This window comes from Loxodonta africana, chromosome X (assembly GCF_030014295.1).
Source record: "Loxodonta africana isolate mLoxAfr1 chromosome X, mLoxAfr1.hap2, whole genome shotgun sequence".
Lineage (NCBI taxonomy): Eukaryota > Metazoa > Chordata > Mammalia > Proboscidea > Elephantidae > Loxodonta > Loxodonta africana.
This window is the reverse complement of record NC_087369.1, coordinates 142,610,559-142,633,397: the sequence shown is the minus strand read 5'-3', so window position 1 is coordinate 142,633,397 and position 22,839 is coordinate 142,610,559. Positions and strand designations below refer to the sequence as shown.

General features: G+C 44.7%; 1 long non-coding RNA gene across 1 annotated transcript; it reads right to left on the bottom strand.

Annotated features, from left to right (window-relative positions):
• Window positions 1-1,947: 1,947 nt before the first annotated feature.
• Window positions 1,948-22,348, bottom strand: LOC135228889 (uncharacterized). Its single transcript, XR_010319748.1, has 3 exons — window positions 22,294-22,348; window positions 4,347-4,440; window positions 1,948-3,064 (listed from the first exon to the last, which is right to left on the bottom strand). It is a non-coding gene; the product is annotated as an uncharacterized LOC135228889 (long non-coding RNA).
• Window positions 22,349-22,839: the final 491 nt, after the last annotated feature.

Sequence of the window (22,839 nt, the reverse complement as noted above, 5' to 3'; positions counted from 1 at the left end):
CTGATGACCCCTATGACATTATCTTCTCTCATTCTCACCGTCACTCACTTCCCTCCACCCACACTAGCCTCCTTGCTGTTCCTAGAACACACCAAGTACACTTCTGAATTGGGCTCTTTGCACTGGCTGTTTCCTCGACCAAGAATACTCTTCCTTGGCTCAGCCAGCAACCACTTGCAGGTCTTCCTTAATTGTCCCTTTCTCCGTGAAGCTCTCTTTGACCACCCTAATTCAAACTGCATCACATACAACACTGGCATTCTCTATCTCCCTTCCTTAGTTTATTTTTCTTCATAGCATTTATCATTATTTAACATACTATATATTCTACTTAATTGTCTTATTTACTGTCTGTCTTCCCCACTAAAACATAAACCTCATAAAAGGTAGGGAATTTTGTCTCTTTTGTTCATGGAATATATTCCCAGGGCCTATGATCTATGGCAAATGATCTGCACTCAATATTGTGGAATGAACAAATTCACTTAGTTTAAAGCAGTAGTTCCCAGTCCAGACTATGTACATTAGAATCACCTGGGTTGGAAAGTGGGGGCTTTTTAAACAAGAGCTTAGAACTGGTTAGTTCAAGTTCAAACCCCTGCTGAGCATTTGTGTTTCTAACAAGTTCCTAGGAGATGCTAACGCTATTGGTGAGGGACCAGTTCTGCGAACCGCTAGTAAAGCAGTGGTTCTCAAATTTTATTAGACATAAGAATCTGATTCAGTATATCTGGGGTGGAAATGCAAATTCTCAGCAGGGGTTCAAATGGAATGAACCGGTTGGAGGCCTGTTTTAAACCTACTGAGACCAGTTAAATCAGAAGCCCCAGGTGATCCGAATGTGCAGCCAGCGTTAAGAACTCCTGGTTCAAAAACCAGCAATCCCTGGAACCTCTCTGCAGAGGAAACCTCTAGCCACCTTCTTAGCCTAATCAACAGTTGCTGAATGAAAGGATCTGGATGAAATCAGGTTCAAATGATCATCAAGGGGAAAAACAAAGTGGGAAGCCAGTGGAGTAGTTGAAGGGAGAGTTGTGGGGCATTATTGTCTAAGAGTGCCTGTGCCTCCATGAGATCAAGTTGGGTTCAGGAGCTGGCTCTCAGTGTTAGAGGTTCAAAAACTATTTAGTCAGCCCACCAAGGGTGGGAGGGATTTTTTTTTTGGTGGTGGTGGTAAAAACATACATAACAAAACATATGCCATCTCTACAATTTCTACATGCACAATTCATTGACATTGATTATGTCCTTCAAGTTGTGCAACCATTCTAAGTGGGGGAGGATCTTCTTGAGGGATTAACCCTACTCACCAAATTCACAAGAGATTGATAACACAATCTGCATCATTATACAGTACATGACTAACTCTCCAGTGCCCGTGGCTGTGACAGAGAGGAGGGCCATGCAAAGATGGGACGCTGTACATGTAAGTGATAATTTATGGGGAGTAAGGTGGGAAGGGGAAACCCTGGTAGCACAGTGGTTAAGAGCTACGGATGCTAACCACAAAGGTCAGCAGTTCAAATCCACCAGGTGCTCCTTGGCAACCCTATGGGGCAGTTCTATCCTGACCTATAGGGTCTCTACGAGTCGGAATTGACTCGACGGCAATGGGTTTTAAGGTGGGAAGGGGAGAGAAGGCAATGTGGAAGAGGGCACAGTGCTCAGGTAGCCACTTCTCAAAGAGGCCACGTGGGAAACACCTGTTGCCAATGTACGGCGCCTCTGCTTTGCCCAGGTTTTTAACAACGCTTTTAAGAAGTGCTTAAACCAAAACCTGCTGCTATGGAGTCAATTCCCACTCACAGTGACCCTACAGAACAGACTAATGCTTAAAAAAAAAAAAAAAAATGCTTAGAGGTGCCAAATACCTGATGGTGAGAGGAAAGGGGGTGCATCAAGTGGGAAAAAATAAGTTTACATTTCCTATTTAAAAGGGGTGGCAGGAAAAAAGCACAAGGGGGCAAGGAGTTTAATGATAACTACCATTTTTTAATTAGGCACATAATATACAATCTCATTGAATCCTCCTAACAGCACTGAGGGAGGTACTATTATTCCATTCTGTAAAGAAGAAAATAAGGCTCAGAGACGTTAAATAGCTTACTCAAGATCACACAATTGGTAAATAGTAGAGGCAGGATTGGGACTCTCCAAAGACCTTGCTCTAACACCGCTGTCCTCAAACTTTCTTGTATATCAGAATCACCTGGGGAGCTTGTCTCACATGCTGACTGTTGGAACCTGTTGGGAAAAAGTTACTAAAAAACAAAATCTACTCCCAACCCAGAAAACTTCTCCACAAAAATAGAAAAGTTTTAAATTATCACTAAGCTTAAACCCAGAATGTGATGCATCACAGGCAATCTTCTAAAGAGATTGCAAAAACAGAAAGGAATCTTAATGGTTATACAGCTAAGTGGATACAACCCATTACATTCATGTTTTCAAGATAATATTGATAATTTTCTAGTATCTTTATGGCAATGAAAATGACAAATGCAATTTGGAGCCAGGCCACCAGAGGTAATGCTAAACTCCTTCCAGGAAACAAGAAGGTTGGGAGGATTACCTGAAGTTACATTTTAAAGGGGTGGCTGCCAGATCCCTGATTTACATACTTTTCAAAGAGACAAAGAAATAATTTACAATGACAAGTCATCTAAAGTGAATTCTGAAAGAACAGGGGAGGAGGGGGCCTCTTCCCTTATTTTCAACAGGAAGAATTAAAACCTGTTCCTTTCAATTTGTCCTTACAAACCCACCCCCAGAGATTCTGATTTGGAGATTCTAATATGGGGCCCAATATTCTGCATGTGACAAGCCCCGCCCACTCCTCCCCTCTGCCAGGTTATTGGGGTGCAAGTGGTTCTCTCTGGGGAATCACAGCTCTTCTCTTTGGGTGATGGCCTTGGGCGAGAAGCTGCCTCCTCTCTCCACGCAGCACACTCAGACTAGGCCTTAAAGAAGCTTCCATCAAGATTCTCTTGTGCCCTTTGATCCTCTTCCACTTCCTGGAGTTGCTTGATGAGTTCAAAGGACCTTCCCAGTGAGCTCAGAAGATCTGGGATAAAGCGCACACATGTTTTTAGTGAAGCATCCATCCCAGCTGGCTCATATCCCAAGAGAAGATTAACTCCCCCAACACGAGGCCCCCAAGTTAGGGCGGAGTGACATGAGGCTCTGTTGCAGCTCAAATCTCCCTCAGTACCTTCAAGAAGAGAGCATCTGTTTGGACTCGAGCTGGGCTATTTGGTCTTTGTTTGTTGCTCTGCACCCCTCCTTGTACAAGTCCCAGGAGAAAGGGAAGCAAACATTGGATCCCAGAGACTAAACTGCCTACTATACAGTGAGTGCAGGAACTTTCCCAGCTGTTAGGAGCCCAACCCCACTGCAGCTGTTGGGGCAGGGTTCCTTTCTCATGCCTGAAAGCTGTCATTTCCCTAGCCTCAGTGAAATCACCTGCATTTGGGTTTAATTATGCTTTGGCCCTTCCCCAACACACTGTTCTCACCCTCAGCTCTTCAGTCAGGTGCCCCAATCCCTGCACTCGTCCCTTTGGCTCCTTGCCCCCAGTCCCCCAAGGCCAAGTTTCTAGGGAAAGTTGAGGTAAGATTTCCCCCATCACTTAGTGACTGTGAGGGCCTCAATCAAGCATTTCTTTAAAGGAATGGTGTAAGTGGGAAGGCTTGCCATTCCTCTCCTTCAGTAAGGATGAAACCATTCCATTCACATAGCCAAACAGCACAGAGGATGAAAAACTTCATCTGCCACTTACTTTGGGTAAGCCACTTTCATCTTTCTAAGCCTGTTTGTGTATAAAAAGGTGATGGCATCTATTATGTGTGGGTGTAATAAGGATTATATTTTAAAAAGTTAAAGTGCCTGCCACATAAGCCAAAACCAAATCAGTTGCCATCAAGTTGATTCTGACTCACGGCAACCCTATGTGTTGCAGAGTAGAACTGTGCTCCATAGAGTTTTCAATGGCTGATTTTTCAGAAGCCGATCACCAGGCCTTTCTCCCAAGGTGCCTCTGGATGGCCTCAAACCACCAACCTTTCGGTTAGTAGTGGATGCTTACCTGTTTGCATTACCCAGGGACTCTTACCTGGCACATACGGGCTTAGTAATAATAATAGCAACAATAAATAACATTTACTGAATATTTATTACATGCCTGGCACTATTCTAATTGCTACATTTTCATTAACTTATTTAAATTACAACCCTCCAAAATAAGTACCTTATATTACGCCCATTTTACAGATGAGGAAATAGGTTTAGAGGGGGAGTGAATGTCCCAAAATCACAAAATGAACTAGAAGCAGAGCTGAAATTCAAACCTGAGTCTGTGACTCCAAAGCCTGTTGCTGCTGCTGCTGTTATTGTCACTGTCATCTTTGTTGTTTACTGGGGGCATGCTGTGTGCAATGCACTCTGTAAGTCATGAGGAACACAAAGAAAAATTACATATGGACATTGTCCCTAGTAAGTTCACAGTCTGGACAGATATGGGGACAAGACCTATGCATTAAAGAGAATCTAATACATGGGGGCAGTGGCGGTTTGGCAGCAGAATTCCTGCCTTCCATGCAGGAGACCTGGGTTCAATTCCCAGCCAATGCACCTCGTGTGCAGCCACCACCCGTCTGTCAGTGGAGGCTATGATGCTGAACAGGTTTCAGTGGAGCTTCCACACCAAGATGGGTTAGGAAGAAAGGCCTGGTGATCCACCACCGAAAATCAGCCAGTGAAAACCCCTTGGATCACAACAGTTTGATCCACAACTGAGCATGGGGATGGCACCAGACTGGGCAACGTTTCCTTCCATTGTGCATGGTGTCACCGTGAGTTAGGGGTCAACCCCACGGCAGCAAAAAATGACAACAATACAAGGTAGCTCTGCCAAGTGCCGGCCAAGTGGTTCAGAAGTTCAGAGAGGAAGGGGAAAGTCCCCGGAGAGTTTGGGAATTGTATATCATCGTGCTTGCTGAATGCCTGGTCCCCTCAGGGAACCACGGGCTTTAGAGTAGGCCCCATGAGCTTTATTTTCCTTATTTATCAAGTGGCAACAATAACCATACCTCCTCCTCTAGTGTTACTGCGAGGATTACTTGGGGGAACATGTATAGTCTAGCACGTGTTCAGCATTCAATAAACGGGACTTTTATGATTAACTTCTTAACTGCTCCCACGGAAGGAAGGCCCCACCCTCATTTCCTGTGTGCTCTCAGATTCAGAAGGTAATAATTCCCATCACGACTGGCATTCCGCTGTGGGCCATGCGGAAAGAAGCAGGAAGGAGGTCAGGAAAGTGGGTTCCTGGATATGCCCTGGCAACTCATACCAGGGGTTCGGGAAGTGCTGAGATGGACAGCAGTGGGAAGGTGGGCTAGAGCCAGAGTACTGTGGAGCTGGAGAAAGCAAAGAGCTGCCTGTTCAGCAAGAGTGTCCTTGCTGTATCTATAGACCAACACTTTCTTCCCCTGGTTTCATCCAGGGAGGACAATCAAGGCTGGGGGTGGATACGTAGAAGAAAAGACAGAAAGGCAAAAGTAGAGTGGAAGACAAGCTGACATATATTGAGTACCTTTTCTGAGCCAAGTACAGGTAGTCCCTCATTTATGATGCATTCAAGTTACAATGAACCTCACTTACGACCATCTGGGTTTTTTTGTACATCTTATCATTAGTGGAAACCCTGGTGGCATAGTGGTTAACAGCTACATCTGCTAACCAAAACGTTTACGGTTTGAATCCACCAGGCGCTCCTTGGAAACTCTATGGGGCACTTCAACTCTGTCCTATAGGGTCGCTATGAGTCGGAATCAACTCAATGGCAACGGGTTTGGCTTTTTTTGGTTTTCTTATCATTAGTAATATGTACTATACACTATGTGCAGCTAGTAATTTCCTGATGTTAACATTCTCAGATGTTTACTCACAGATGTTCAAAGATCGAATTTATAAAGATACGAATAATAAAAGGCAGTAATAATGAAAACTTAAAAAAAAGACAGAGAGATTCAACTTACGTCAGAACCAACTTATGATGGAGTTGTTGGAAAGGAACCCCATCGTGAGTTGGGGGCTACCTGTGCTGTGTGGGTGCTTTCATCCACTCAAAAAATTTTTTTCTATATTTTATTTATTTTGTTGTTGAGAATATACACAGGAGAACATACACCAGTTCAACCATTTCTACATGTACAATTTAGTGACACTGATTACATTCTTCGAGTTATACAACCATTCTCACCCTCCTTTTCTGAGTTGTTCCTCCCTTATTAACATACACTCACTGCCCCTAAGGTTCCTGTCTAATCCTTCTAGTTGCTGTTGTCAATCTGATCCCACATTCAACAAATATTTATGACATCCCTACAATGTGCCAGGAGTCTCTGGGTGGTATAAACAGTTAACATGCCTGGCTGCTAATCAAAAGGTTGGAAGTTCCAGTCCACCCAGAGAGGCCTTAGAAGACAGGCCTGGTGATCTGCTTCTGAAAAGTCACATCTTTGAAAACCCTATGGAGCATTTGTGCTCTGCACACATGGAGTTTCCAAGAGTCACAATCAACTCAAGGGCAACTAACAACAATACCTGTAGATGTAAGCTGGTTTGGGAATAGGACTGTCTTTGTTATGGTAATGAGGCCATATCAGTTTAGACTGTGTCTCAAACTTAATCACTTCTGAGTAATAAAAAGAGCAGATTAGATGCAGAATCACGCAGACACAGGGGAAAGACAGAAGCTACCCAAGGATGACAGAGGCAGATGAACCTACAAGCCCAGGAACTCCAGGATTGCTGGCTGCTGGAAGCTGAAAGAGACAAGGACCTCTTCCCTAGAACCATACCCTGAATTTGGACTTTTGCCTCCTGGGCTGTGAGAAAATAAATTTCTGTTACTTAAAGCCACCTACTTGTGGTATTTCTGTTAAAGCAGCACTAGATGACTAAGACAATTATGAAGGAAATAATCAGGGTTTAAAAATGGTCTGACCTCCTCTAACTTCACCAGGGGAAAGGAGAATCCAGATCAACAGCCCAAGGCTGATTCCTACGAGGTGGAAGTCAGACATGCTTCCTCTCTCCACCGTCTTTACCAGTTCTGACACCAACCGTCCCTCCCACGGCACTCTCTACTTTTCTGCTGGGTTCGATAATTCATTGCAGTGGCCATACAGAACTCACAAACAGTACTCACAATTATGGGGTTTATTAGGGAAGTAACAGGTTACAATTCAGGATGAGGAACACTTAGGATACAGTTCTTCCATTAGGACAGCCTCTTCTCAACCATGCTCGCAGGCACGCCTCTCTATGGCCCCTACGCCTCTGCCCTGCTCCGGCAAGTGTCACAAAGCTCTTTTAGCTCTGCTAAGTGCCCCCAAGGTACCCCACTGGCCAGTAAGTTTTGGCCCAAGGGTGCTCAGCTCTAGCTCCTGCCCAGAGGCACTCAGCTTTCTCGCTCCATGGGCCAGGAAGCCCACTGTGCCATCTCCTGCAGCCATTTCTCTGTCACCACTTCTCACCATCTTTGGTGTTAAACAGCTCTCTCTCTCTGTCTCTTTCTCTGTCTCCTGGTTCCAGAAGCTTCTCAGGGCAGGGATCCCAAGTCCAAAGTAAGTGCTCTACTCCTGGCTCTTCTTCCTTGATGGTGGTGAGATACTCTCTCTCTTCTGAAATTGGCTCTCTTTTAAGCCTAGCAGGATGGCAAAACTGACCAATCCCCTTGTTAGGGTTCCATATACCTCTTTAGAATGGTCCTACCAATCATTTGGTGGGAATTAGAAGACCATGGACAGAAACTCCTCACAAAAGCAATCCATCGCACCACACAGGAATAATGAGCCTCAGTGTCCTTATCTGTAAAATGGGGCCAATATTAATTGTGAGCTCCTGGCTCATGGAAAGTCTGCAACAAATGTGAGCTTCTGTCATTATTCCCCCTTAGTTCTTCCATGGAAATATAAGGGCTGAGTGGAGAGAGAGCTGCAAAAGGAGAGAAGAGACACTTTGTAGCTCCTGTGAGGGTGGAGTTCAGCAAAAGGGTTTTTTTCTAAGCAGATATGAGGCAATCAGGTCCTTGCCAGCTAATTATTCTGCAGATCAATACCTGAGAACCGAGAATCTGAAATATTACAAACAAAAATGAACTTGAAATTACAGCTAGTCCATAACCTTGGTACACCCCTTACACATGAAGGTACCCACGAAAAGCACAGCCTGAGGTGAGTGGTTCTGGCCCCAGGAGCTCTCTTCCTTTCTCCTCTTCCTCCAAATGCTGCCCCAAACCAAAAACAAACAAAACAAACCAAGCCTGTTACCCCTTTAAGACAATTCTGACTTATGGCAATTCCAAGTGTTACAGGGTAAAATCGCTCCATACGGTTTTCTTGTCTGTAATCTTTATGGAAGCAGATCACCAGGCCTTTCTTCCGTGGTGCTACTCAGTGATTTTGAACCACCAGCCTTTTGTTTAGTAGACGAGCACAAAGTTTGCACCACCCAGGGTCCAACTTATCCAGGGCCAGGCCAGCACAGCTGGGCCGGTAAGTCCTGTCAGTGCAGTACGTACAGAACCCTTGCAAGCTCCTTCCCCTCCCACTTCCACCACCCAAAGGCAGCTGCTCCTCCTGCCCCAGTGCTGACCCAGACAGCAGTGTTTCCAGCCTATCTCCTTCTCCCCAACCCCTCCCCAGCCACTGTATCAACGTAAAGCTCACTGACAGACCCCACTCCAGGCTAGATGCAGCAGACATTAACAAATGGTGATTGCCGTCATGCAAAAGGCTGGAGTCCTATTTTTCTTTCTGAGCCATCACACAAGAAACTATTTCAAAGACCCATTTTGTGCCATGAATGCTTCCCTCCCCTTCCATAACTCACCCAGACATCACCCTAATGGCTCCATCTCCCTAGTGAACAAGTAGCTGGCCTCCAATTACTCTGAACCATTTGCTGTTGCAGTGTGTGTATGCTGAAGTGATGGGTGGTGATCAAGTGGCTAATCCACGGTAATGATGGGTAGGCCATTTCATGTCTTTGTGGTAGGCTTTGCTTTCATGTGCCATATTTTAAAGGCCTTTCTGAGAGTTTGAAAAGACCCTTTCGTTATAATGGCATGTGCCCCTTGTTGTATGAGGTCTGAAACTGGGGTCGTCTGCTGTGGCACATCGTTTTTCTCTGAACTGCATGTAATCTGAGTTTCCCCTGGCTTTGCCAGCTTGAGGATATATAAAAGGTCACAGTAGTAGTTATCACCTAAATTTTACTAGCTCTTGCCCTTATGTCTCATGGAGAACTTAGCCTTTAACAAGACGCCCCTTAATCATTTTAGAGTCCCTGAGGGATGTCTATATACCGTGGACTGCCAGGAGAAAGAACAGGCCTGTCTTGGAAGAAGTACAGCCAGAATGCCCCTTAGAAGTGAGGATGGTAAGACTTCATTTCACATACTTTGGACATGTTATCAGGAGGGACCTGTCCCTGGAGAAGGACATCATGCTTGGTAAAGTAGAGGGTCATTGAAAAACAGGAAGACCCTCAGTTAGATGGATTGACTCAGTGGCTGCAACAATGGGCTTAAGCGTAACAACAATTGTGACAATGGTACAGGACCTGGCAGTGTTACATTCTGTTGTACATAGGGTCACTATGAGTTGGAACTGACTTGACGGCACCTAACAACACTAACAACATGGGATGTCTGCTTCCTGCCAGGGGCTGCTGCTGCCCTCCTGTTTATTTCTTGGTATCTATGCTAAGGAACTCTGTGTCCACTGGACACTGCTGTCTGCTCCTACAGCCAAGGTGCCAAAGCTGTGCCATGTATTGTTATAGATGGGGGAGAATGTGTCTGTCTCTTCCCCTTGAACAGCCAAGCAGGCTTGCTTATGCTCTTATGTCTTACCAGGGTTTTTTTGGGGGGGGGCCGTTGAAACCCTCTCTCTTCTATCTCCTTTGTTTCAAAAGATTCAGAAATGAGTTCAATGGCAGCTGGACCAGGAGATAAGTCTGTTTTCAGAATTTCCCCCTCTCCCAAGACAGGATTTCTTACTGGGTCCAATGCATGGCCCCTGCTTTGGGCTTCTGTCAGAGTGAAGCACATAAATCTAACTTCAGCCCTTTGCAGACTTTTCAACACACCAACATTACCTAAGTGCTCCTTCGTCCTTCTTCCTACAAGGGCTATGTTCAAAGAAAGAGAAGAAGGGGGAGAGTGCAAAGGTAGGGACACTTAGGTGGCCTTATGTCTGGTTTCCACTAGGAGTAAAAGTTCTTCAAAGGCAATATACTTATGTAAACATCAAAGGGCAGAGAAGAATGCATGATGGTAGTTTCTGGTCTACAAAGGGCCAGGCGAGACAGAACTTGATCAGAAGCAAAACGGTTTCTTTCCCCTCATAATATAAGTTCAAGCTGAAAAAACATTGTGAGGGTATTTCAGGGTTGGATGGGGAAGGGCCTCAAGGCCTATTATGATCCTGAGGATGGAGAGGCTGTTTAGAACACCGTGGTATTGCCAAAAGTGCGGCAGGCAAACAATTAGTGAGATGCAAGATCACTGGAAGTTGTACCCAGATGAACATGCATAATTAATAGTTGTTAGTTGCTATCGAGTCAGCTCCAACTCATAGCGACCCCATGTACAACAGAACAAAACGTTGTCCAGGCCTGCACCTTCTTCATGGTTATTGGAATGCTCAAGTCCATTCTTGTAGCCACTGTGTATTTCCAGTGCCTTCCAACCTAGGGGGGCTCATCTTTCACCACTATATTGGATAATGCTCTGTTGTAATTCATAGGGTTTTCACTCGGAAGAAAGGCCTGGAAGTTTACTTTTTGGAAGCAGATCACCAGGCTTTTCTCCCTAGTCTGTCTTAGTCTGAAAGCTCCACTGAAACCTGTCCACCACTGGTGACCTTGCTGGTATTTGAAATACTGGTGGCATGGCTTCCAGCATTGTAGCAACACACAAACTAACAGATGGGTGGTGGAATTAACAGCTATTGTTGTTGTTGTTAGGTGCCTTTGAGTTGATTTTTGACTCATAATGACCTCTTGTGACAGAGTAGAACTGCCCCCATGGGGTTTTCTAGGCTGTAATCTTTACAGGAACAGATTGCCAAGTCTTTGTCTTACAGAGCCAGTGAATGGGTTCAAAGGGCTAAGGTTCATTATTACAATTTTCTTCAATTTAGGACACTCAATAAAAAACCAGTTGCCATGGAGTCAATTCCACCTCATGGAGACCCCATGTGTGTCAGAGTAGAACTATGCTCCAGAGGGTTTTCGATAGCTGATTTTCAGAAGTAAACTGCCAGGCCTTTCTTCCGAGGCAACTCTGAGTGGACTCAAACCACCAACCTTTTGGTTAGTAGCAGAGTGTGTTAACCCACTGCATTACCCAGGGCCTCCTACTGGATTTCCATTTATAGTATTGACAGAAAGCTTCCTGCTAATGAAAACTTAAGTTAAAAAAATTGATTCAAAATACTAAGAAAGTAACAATATAGATAGTACATGATATAGCAAAAATTATGAAGGCGGTGTTTGAGAGGCTGAAGGTTAAGATAAGATATAAGGTTAAAAGTCTGACATCTGAAGTCTGACAGATCTGGATTCCAGTGCTGGCTTCACCACTTACTAGCTGGCTGATGTTGAGCAGACATGTGTGTGCTTAATATAATGCTGGACACATATTACATATTTCTAAAGTTTACTGAGTGTTTACTACCTGCAAGGCACTGAGCTAAGATTCCTATATATGGTATCTCATTTAATCTTTACATCTATGAGATAGATACTATCATTATCTCCATTTTAAGATGAAGATGAAGGAATGGAAGATGAGAAAGCTCCAGTAGCTTCTGTGTGGCCAGGCTGCCGAGAAGTGGCAGAGTCAGGCTTTGACCCAGGCCTGCCAGGCTCCGAAGCAAGAATTTACTCACCACTATGCCTCACTGAGAGTTTTTTTTTTTAATGCCTCACTGAGAGAAGAGTCCTGGTGGTGCAACAGTTAAGTGCTCGGCTACTAACTGAAAGGTTGGTGGTTCGAAGCTCTGTGGGAGAAAGACCTGGCGACCTGCTTCCATAAAAAGTACAGCCTACAAAACCCTATGGGGCAGTTCTACTCTGTCATATAGGGTCACTATGAATCGAAATCAACTTGACAGCACCGAACAGCAACATGCCACACTGCTTCAAATGGTAGAGCCAACTCTACCCATCGGCAGAGTGAGGAGCCCCTGTGTATTTAGGAGTGGCCATGAGGCTCTTCTGTCTCTAAACATCTCCTCTGCTGACCGATGACCATGAAATTTCTACCTTTAGGTATATCTTTGGGTTATGGATAATAATAAGGCAAGATAGAATTTCTTTTTCTCCTACTCACCTTTTTCCTCCCGCAACTCAACACAGGAGGTGAGGATAAGGGGCCTTTTGTAAAACAGAGTAAATAATAATTGCTACAGATATTGAGCGCTCACTTTTCTACGTGTTATATATGTATTATCTCATTTAAACCTATCATTTTACAAGTGAGGAAGCTAAGACTCAGAGCGGTAACAAACAGGTCCAGAGTCACATAGTTAATGGCAGAGCCAGGATTCAAACCAAGGCAGACTGATTTTTAAAGCCTGTTGTTTTAACCACTATTCCTATGAAAAGTAAGGATAGTGGAAAAGGAAGAGGGGAAAGAGAAGAGGGAGGGACTGTCAAGGCTCAAGATAAAATCCTTTCTCTGGCTTAAGGCAGGTCAGGGGTCAGAGAGACAGCCAAGTTCCTGGAGAAGCAGTCTTCTTCCAGACCAGGCCCTAAACTGCACCAAGAATGCAGCGCTGCCATGGAGCACAACTCCCAGGGACAGACTCACAGATCCTTCTGTGATGGCCCGTATCTACCTTCTAAGCCCCACTCTTTTTTAAAAAAAACTTTTTATTTGGAGATAATATCAAACTTACATATGCACACACTTTTTCTGAACTATTTGAGAATAAATTATATGTATCATAGCCCTTTACCTTTAAATACTTCAGTGTGTATTTCCTAAGAATAGGGAGGTTCTCTTATCTACCACAATACAGTTATCAATTTAACAATGATTTTATCTAATCTACCATCTGTATTCAAATTTGTTGGTTGAGCCAATAATGCTCTTTAGAGCATTTTTTATCCTATAGGTCTAGTCTAGGATCCAGGCTAGGGTCAGGTATTGCATTACTTGTCATGTCTCTTTACCTCCTTAAATCTGGTTCATTTCCACATTGTCTTTTATGACACTGACTTAAAAAAAAAATACAGTCCCCCCCCACCCCGCCTTTCCTCATTGGAGGTTTCCAATGCTAGAATACCATATAAGTGATGTCTCCTTCTCAGGATATCGCATCTGTAGGCACATGATATCTATCTGTCCTTCATTGGTGTGTTCATTTCGATCTCTTAGTCAAGATGTCCAGTTTCTCCACTGTGTAATTACTGTATTTTTCCTCCTTGAAATAAATTAGCAATTCTAGGTCTTTGGGTAGCACTAATGGTTTGCTCTCCTTATCATTTACTGATCAAAAGGTTGGCAGATTCGAACTCATCCAGAGGCACTGTGGAATAAAGGCCTGGTGACCTGCTTCCATAAAGATTACACTCAAGAAAACCCTATGGAGCTCAGTTCTATTCTGTAACACATGGGTCACTATGAGTCGGAATCTACTCAACGGCAATGGGTTTTTTTGTTGTTGTTGTGTTTTGGTGAAGAGATCTTTAAGAACATGCAAATGTCCTGTTCCTCGCTGAAAGTCCGCCCCCCCCCCAAAGGAAGACACATTTCTTAGGGGACACTGAACTTTTGTTAAGGGCAATAGAAAAATTCAGGGATGGTTAATGGTGATGGTTAAATATGATGAACATAATTATTGTCACTAAACTGTACATGTGAAGATTATAGAACTGGCAAATGTTTTGTTATCTATGTATTTACCATGATAAAAAAGAAAAAAAAATTTAAATATTCCACCTATATTTATCATCCATTGATGATTCTTGACTGATCCAGTCTTTACAGTGATGGTTGGAAAATGACGACATGGCATAGTGTTTAAGTGCTACAGCTGCTAACCAAGAGGTCAGCAGTTTGAATCTGCCAGGCACTCCTTGGAAACTCTATAGGGCAGTTCTACTCTGTCCTATAGGGTCGCTATGAGTTGGAATCGACTTGACGGCAGTGGGTTTGGTGGGTAGCCTTGTGAGTTCCACAAGTCAATGGTTTATAAGTCATTACTGTACTTAATTATTTGAGTCCTCAACTTGTCCCAGATTTGGCCAAGGCCTTGCTCTTGAAAGCCTAGGAGGATCCACCTCAAAGGTCAGAGTTGACGTGCCCAAGAGAAAATGGCAGCCAAAGCAAGGTGCCGCAGTGGGAGCTGATCTAGGGCTGGCCTCAGACCCTAGGCCTGACTTGACTGCTCTGAGTGGAAAAACACTTATAAAGTACTGCCCAAGCGCCAGCTAAACCTCCTGCAGTTCTAACTACAGGTAGTTAACCACATGTCAGAGTATCCTGGTCTGATGATGCTAACATGCCTTTAGCCTCAGTCTGGCTCGTCCCGCCAGGCCTCTCTTCTTAAGCCTTGCCTGTACCATGATTTTTTGTCAACTCAGCCTTCGTATCATCTGAGATTGGGAGGAGGGGAATAAATTGAGAAGAGACCACTCATGTTTACCTCAGGCGGCCTAACAGGGTCTCAGAATCACAGTACTCCAGGCTTCCATGGGAACAAAACAAAGGGACAGAAATTATCCCCACCCTACTCCCAGCTCACATCTTTTTATTAGCCTATAAAGCCACCCAGGTGTCCGCCTGTGGCTGTGCCTTTCAAACAGCTCCCTGAGCTCAAAACCCTGGGAAGAGTACTTAAGGGCCATTGAGGGTGGTGTGAGTTCTCCCTAGAGGCCTCAGTCTCAAGTAGGCCAAGATGCCCTTTTGTGCTATGAACACGCTAGGCTAGGTCGTTTAGCAATGAGCCCTCTCAGCCCAACTCCAGAAAGCACGTGGGAAAAAAACCTTCCCTTGAGGAGCCTGTAAGACATCTGCAGCGAAATGAACAGCTCCTCCTTTCAGCTCACAGGTCCAAAAGCCACTTTTGCCAAACACTGAATGCTGCTTCCTGTTCAGTTTGCCTTTCACTTGAATCTGCATCATTTCTCTTATTTAAATGGCTGAGTGAGGCCCTGGTAGTCCTCTCAGATTCCCATATTTGGATTCTTTGTTCCCATGTAAATAGGCATGGGGCCTCTAGCAAGTCTCTTTTTTGCTTCCTCCTATTGAATATGCTACATGTAGTGGCTTCCTTTTGAATCTTGTAGTTTCTGTATTTCAGAATAAGTTGACTTTAGACTGTAAGTTTCAAGAGCTTTGACTGATTTGGGTTGGCTGTTGGAGAAAGAGGTTTAGAGGATAATAAAATGGTGTGGTTTTTCAAGCCATACAAAAAAGAGAAAAGAAGAGGAGAAGTGGGGACAGGTCTACTGAAAGACCAGCTGTTCCATCCAACCCCATCTTTATATACACCCTCAGTAAGGGTTTATTTAAAGCAGCATTCCCCCCACTCAACACAGACAGCTCAGCTCATCAGGGGCTCTGCTGCCCTTTCAGAACTTCCAGCAATGCTGGGGGAGGGGAACCCTAGCTGCTAAGGGTGACCCAGGAGGAGGATTCATACACATTTTGCCATATTAAACAGAACAACAGCATGGTGCCCCAAGTGACAATGCCCTGGGAATGGGGTTGCCAGATAAATTACATAATGCAATATCTGGGACATACTTACACTAAAACATTATCTGTTGTTTGCCTAAAATTCAAATTTAACTGGGTATCCATATTTTTATTTGCTAATTCTGGCAACCCTACCCAGGAACCCCATAGCATCAATGTGACTTTCAATTGCCCTCCCCTTGGTAATGGGGTGAGAAAGGAGGTCCCCCAACCCAAAATGTACTTTTTCCAAATTGTCCAATAAGGGGCAAATTCCCCAGCCTTAGCCCCAACTCCCTAAACCTGCAGTAAGAACATATGGCTAGTTTCCCCATGTTGAGAGCAGCTGGCTATCTCCCTGGCTCCAATTCTCACTTGCTCTAGCTTACCTGTCCACTTTTCTCATTCATAATGTACTCTTCCCAGGTTAACTCTGCCACTCACCAAGTTTTAGAGAGATGAATGGAATCTTTCTACAAGTGGCTAGGCAGTGGGTGATGGTCATTATAGGTTCTGTGCTTGTTCCCCATAGAATCAGCAGAGTTCAGGAGGAGGGAAGAGAGGACTATTGTCCAGCCTGTCCCCTGTGACTTCTAAGTCCATCTCTTCAGGCCCCTGAAGACTTCAAGTTCTAATCCTGGCTCCAGCAAGTAGCTCTGTTTGTAGTCTATCATTTTGCCCACAAAGACAGACTGAGAGGTTTATTAAAATAAATTTAAGAGAAATAAATTTTAAGAGTTTATGAATACTCGGAAGGGCAGCATCTTGCATGAAGTAAGGTGTGTTTGCATGCTGCAAGAAGGAGCACACATACTGTACTTCCCAGAGTGCTTTGATGGATGTTGGACTGTCCTTCGTTTGCTAGCCTCCAGGCATGTTTACACAAACTAGATTGGGAAAAGATGGTGGCTGCCACAGCAGCTTAGGGGATGAATGTGCAGGACATCCTCAAATCGAAATCTGTTGCTCCCAACATCTCTGTGGGCCACACAGCATGTAGGAAGCAGACAGGTAGGTGGAAGACAGGTGGGTTTCACCGCACCTTCTGAAAGGGACTTCACCCAAAAGGGACCTCAAGCCTTGGAGCTCTAGCTCTACAACTGACAGCTGCCAGTAGATTCAGCTTTAACGGAAATCCTGTCTGGTTATGGCTCCCCAAGGGATCTAAGCCTAGGATTTCTCATTATTTATTCATTTAATCAACAAACATTTAATGAGCTTCTACTCTGTGCCAACACTGCTGATACAGCAGTGGGGCAAAACAAAACTGATACAATTAAAACTCAGGGATTTTAGAGTCTAATGGGAGATGTGGAGAATACATTAGGTGGAAGTACAGGTGCTGCACAGGTGCTGTAAAAGAAGCCCTGGTGGTGCAATGGTTAAGTGCTTGACTGCTAACCAAAAGGTCAGCGGTTCGAATCCACCAGTTGCTCCATGGGAGAAAGATGTGACAGTCTGCTTCCATAAAGATTTACAGCCTTAGAAACCCTATGGGGAAGTTCTCTATCATATAGGGTCACTATGAGTCAGAATTGACTCGATGGCAATGGGTATGGGACAGATGCTGTAGGAGCATGAAGGTGGGACACCTTACTCATTCCAAGAGGGTCTGGAAAGGGATGTAAAATGATGTCTGAACTGAGACCTAGAAGATGAGGGGTTAACAGAGAAGAGTGTTTCAAGCAGAGGGAACATGTACCCAACCACCATGGATGAGTTTGAGGCATGGCAGGATGGACACATGGCATTTGAGGGCCATAATAATACACAGCATTTATCCAGCATTTACCGTGTAACAGTGTCGTGCTAAGCTTCTGACATACATTATCTCATTTGAACATCATAGATCCCTCAGATGAGGCAACCGAGACACAAAGAGGTTAAGTGCCTTACCCAAGGTCACACCTCTCATAAGTAGTGAAGCCAGTAATTAAAGCAGCTGTCTGGCTCTAGAGCTCACACTCTTAACACCATGCTGTAATGTCCAAATCTATAACACAAATGAATAAAGCAAATGGTGGGACTTCAGCACAGGCCTGTAGCCCTCACCCCTGGAGTCCAGGCTGGGGTGCAGTCTCCACTGGGCTGCCGTCCACTCTGGGCTGCCACAATGGAACTCAGTGCTGAGTACCTTCCGGCAGAAGCTGTAGCGGGAGCTGAAAGCAGAGCATGAGGAGGTTAGAGGACACAGCTCTCAACCGTTGTGTGTTCAGCTTCCGAGTCCTGGTGGTATCCTCCGAGTTCCAGGGGAAACAGCTGCTACAGACACACTGGCTGGTGACCGCATGCCTAGCAGAGGAGCTCCTGCACATCCATGCCTTTGAGCAGAAGACCCTGAACCCAGTAGAAATGAGGGGCTGTGACCCGCACAGCCATGAAACTATGAATCAGGAAAAAAAAATCAACAACAGTGTCCAATCTCCAGGGTTCTGTCCTGCTTGTGCTCTTAGGGGTTGCGAGCCGGATCCTGGCTGCAGCTCAGGGCAAAGGCAGGCCAGGTTGTGGGCCTCCAGCCGTGCTGGGCCTTGGGGCTGGCAGCCAGATCCTGGGGCAACCCATCTGGTCTCCTGAATAAAAGTCAAAGCTGGATTCTTGCCATGGCCTATTTCTCCCATGTCCCAACACTGGGTGTGACAGCCCCTCTGCCCAGAGCCATGGAGAGGGAAGCCTTGCTGGGCACCAGGCCTTGGCCACACACGCAGCCCCACGGAGGTGGTTCAAATTCCAGGCCAGGGCCCAAGAGTATGGGAAAACAGGGGCTGCCACACTGTGTCCAGGATGAGGGCGGGACAGTCATAATCAGCAGAGGAGCGGGGGGGGGGGTCCCAGGGCCAGCAGCCCTACTGGGACTCTTTCTCATGGAGGTGGGCCTGAGGAGGCTGCCTCCAGCCCTGGCCAGATGGTGAAGTCAGCCTGAGGCCCCTGATGATTAAGAGATGTGGGACCTCCAGTCAGATGGCAGCTCAGCCTGGGAGCAAACATGATTGGCTGGGGCAGGGGGAGAGGACAGGACCCAGGCCAGTCACAGTTGATGATAACAAACAGCAGGTACAGCCCCACCATACCTGTCAGCAACCCTCACCCCCCCACCCCCTCACCTGGGCTTGGCCTCTCGTGGCCCAGGGTTTCTTAAGCTTTAATGTGCACAGAAATCACCTGGGGATCTTGTTAAAATGCAGATTTGGATTCAGTAGATTTGAGATGGAGCTCAGATTTTGCATTTTTAACAAGCTCCCAGGTGATGCTGATGCTGCGAATTGCGGAATACCCTTTAGATAGCAAGGCTATTCCTGTCATAGCCTGTTCCATGACATTGAACTGACTCTTTGTAACCTGTGAAGTACTGAACAAATATAAAGGAATTGTATTGTGCCTTTATTTGAGACATCTGGCAGCTCAAAATAGAATGAATGAACAAATGAATTTACCACAGGAGACAGAGATGGTGGCAGACCGTTAACAACAACAAAAAGTAAAATTACACAGGCCAAGACGGAGAGTACTTTTCCCATGCTCCCTACAGGTGACACTCAGCTATTTGTTGATCATAGGACACATAAAATACGTTGAGGACATTTCACTACCCAGGAAAAAATTGCTTCAGGCTGAGCTAGGAGTTAGGTATTACCATACATTTTAATACTTCTTCACAGTCCAGGTGAATTTCCACATTGTTTATCATGTTGTTTTACAACATCATAGACTATTAAAGCTATTTCTTCATTTTGCAAGTTAAAAAACTGAAGCAGAGAAGTGGTTCAACTTGCTCAAAGTCACATAGCTAGTTAGTAGCAGAGCTGGACTAGAGCCAGGAAATAAGCCTAGTTTTCTTTCCACTCTGAGGATTTGTTAACATGGCATCTGAAAAAGTGAAAAATTTTTAAGTTCATTCATCACAAGTCCCTCCCATAGCCTGCTGTAGAGGCTCCTTGAATGAAAACAAATGCTGTTTGGGAGAGAAGAATTTTTCCAGGCTCTCAGTCATTCAAACAAATAAACATCTTTTTGAGCACAGATTGCCCATTTGTTTATTCAGCAAACATTTGTTGAGCTCCGTGCTAGGTGGGGATAGAGAGAAATAAATCACAGTCCCTGCCTATCTTAGTTATCTAGTGCTGCTATAACAGAAATATCACGCATGGGTGGCTTTAACAAACAGAAGTTTATTCTCCCACAGTTTAGAAGGCTACAAGTCTGAATTCAGATGCCAGTTCTAGGGGAAGGCTCTCTCTCTCTCTCTGTGTCCGCTCTGGGGGAAGGCCTATGTGTTTTTCAGCTTCTAGTTCTCAGTTCCTTGGCGATCTTCATGTGGTATGGTATCTATCTTCCCCCATCTCTGCTTGCTTCTTCTGTATCTGATCTGCTCTTTTTATATCTCAAAAACTGATTGGTTTAAGACACGTCCTACCCCGCACTAATACTGCCTCATTAACATAACAAAGAAACCCATTCTCAACTGGGATTATAACCATAGGTTTAGGGGTTAGAATTTACAACAGATATTTTGGGGGGACACATTTCAGTCCATAACAATGTCCTGGGAAAGGAGTAAGGAGAGAATGACATATAAACGAAAAATTGTAATAGACTCGCATAGGTACAGAGGGGGAACAAGAGAAGGAATGAAAGACTTCAGAAACAATGTCATCAGCCAACATAGAAAAGCAGGCTGGACTAAGCACCAAATGTGGGGTGGAGACCCAAGTGGGGTGCAGTCAGAGCTGAGTGGAAAGAGGGAGAGAGGGATCTCTGTGGGCTACAGAAGTCATGGAAGGCTTTTTCGAAAAGTAAGTCTAAGTCTATAGCAATGACTGTGAGGATGGCACAGGACTGGGCAGTGTTTCGTTCTGTTGTACATGGGGTCGCTACTAGTCAGAACTGACTCAGTGGCACCTAACAACAAGTCTACGGCTGAGTCTTGGAGCATGTATAAGATGTATATAAGCAGAGACAAGGTGACAAGGATGTTTCCGATAAGGAATAGCATGAGCAAAGGCATAGATACAGGAAAATACACTGTAAATTGGTCCTTTGTATATCAAGCTAAAAATTGTTCTTAAATCACCTTTTGCTTTTCCAAAATAGTTGTCTTTTGGCCTTCCTATAAGGAATTATCTCTAGCCAGCAGGTCATATTTGGACGGGTCCTTCCAACACCAACTTCACTCTTCACTCTCACTGAGAAATACACTGGTAGTCTGCAAGGCTACCATGTACAGTTGTGCATGTTGTTCACCACACAAGGAGGTGAGTTGAGGCTGAAATCCAGACTGCACTGTACTTGCCAAACCATGCTTTCTTTTCTTAGTTTTATATATTGTGTCCTTTCCCGGTCATGTGCCCAGAAGAAAAGGCACGTTTTCCAATTTGCACAAAGGTACCCTAGCACCCTAGCAGTGGCTGAGGCACTAGATCAGGTATAGATCAAATTCTGAAGTGAATGAGATTTCTTTCTGATTTCTCCTGGCCCCAAATCCTTATAGCTGAATCCACTAATGGAGCCACAACCCATAGACTCAGTTCCATCCCAGTTCTTACGCACATCCTAACTGACATAGGAAAAGTACCAAGAAGCCCCATCACCCTTCAGCAACTCAGAACTGCTACCCTTCTGGATCTGGCCTGATGTGGCTTGCTTGGTTTCATGTCCCTCCAAACCCAAACAGGGCAACACTGAGTGCCACCAGTTTCCTGGAGTCAGTTATTCATTCCCATAGGACAACTACATTTCTGCATGATTCACAATCAAGCTTATTCCTTGTTTCTTGTCTCACCTGCCTGGCAGTACCATCAGAATCAGCCTTAGAAATCAGGTGGGCACTCACTTGCCGTACCCACCTACCACAGTTGGCAGTCTTGCGCCGCATCCTAACTCCCTTTTACCTCCAACCTGCCCTGTGCTACCACGAGCCACTCACTCTCCCTCTCAACCTACCAACCAGGGCTTTCAGATCTCCAGAGTTTTCCCTTTATTAGGGCTAAAGGGCTAAGCTACTGTAATATAAAGGCCCAACAATACGGTAGACTAAAGAACAATTAAGTTTTTCTCCCACATGACAGTCCAGGGTGCATGGGTGGGCTACTGTGCTTGCATTCAATCGTACACGGACTTGGGTTCATTCCATCATGTTTCTCCACCCTCCTCTAGGGTGACGGCCTCACCTGCCCAGCTGAACCTGTCTTATAGACACAGTCATGTTTCTGCTCACAGGAAGGGGAAAGGAGCATAGAGAGCACATGTGCAAGGCTTAAAGGCGTGGGTCTAGAAGGAGTACACATCACTTCTCACATTCTATTGGTCACAGAGCCACACCTGGCTACAAGGGAGGCTGGGAAATGTAGTGCCTCACTGGACAGCCTTGTCTAGCTACAATTCTATTATTATGGAGGCTGTCATGCCACCTTTCCTGTCAGGGAAAAGCATCTGTATGCTTTCCTGCCCAGAGTAGAAATGATACAGCCTAGTTCAATCAATTTAAATAGAAGCAAAGCTTAATGTATTCATAAATTTGTTTACTGTATAGCACATACCTTTTCCTTAGGCACTATTTCTCAAAGCATGGTGCACAGATCCTGAGTGGTCCAGAGCCACTGATTATTCCCAGGAACCTAGCAAGTGGCAGAGGAAAAGCAATTTAAAAAAACAATTATTTGTTCACATCCCTTCTACATATTTGAGATGAAAGGCTAATTATGATTTTTCACAGCAATCACAGGACATTTTTAACAATCCTTATGTTCTTAAAGGTTGGGCATGCATTACAAGAACTGCATTTGTCTCTGTTAGCACTCATTTATCAAGGTACATAGTTCATCTCTCTTAACATATATTTGTGCTTTTTGCACACTATTGCTCATGCTTGTTATGGCTATATTTAGTGTTATGGCTATTGTGTTCCATTATGTCCCCAACCAAATCAACCACTCAAAACTGGTTCATTGAACATTAGCGTACTAGTAAAAATAATAAGTTAAACACTACAGCTCAGTAAATATCATTTACACAAATAGTGAACAGGACTCCAGCACAAACAGAGAATGTGAACCTATATGTGCTGGGACAAATAAATCTTTGTG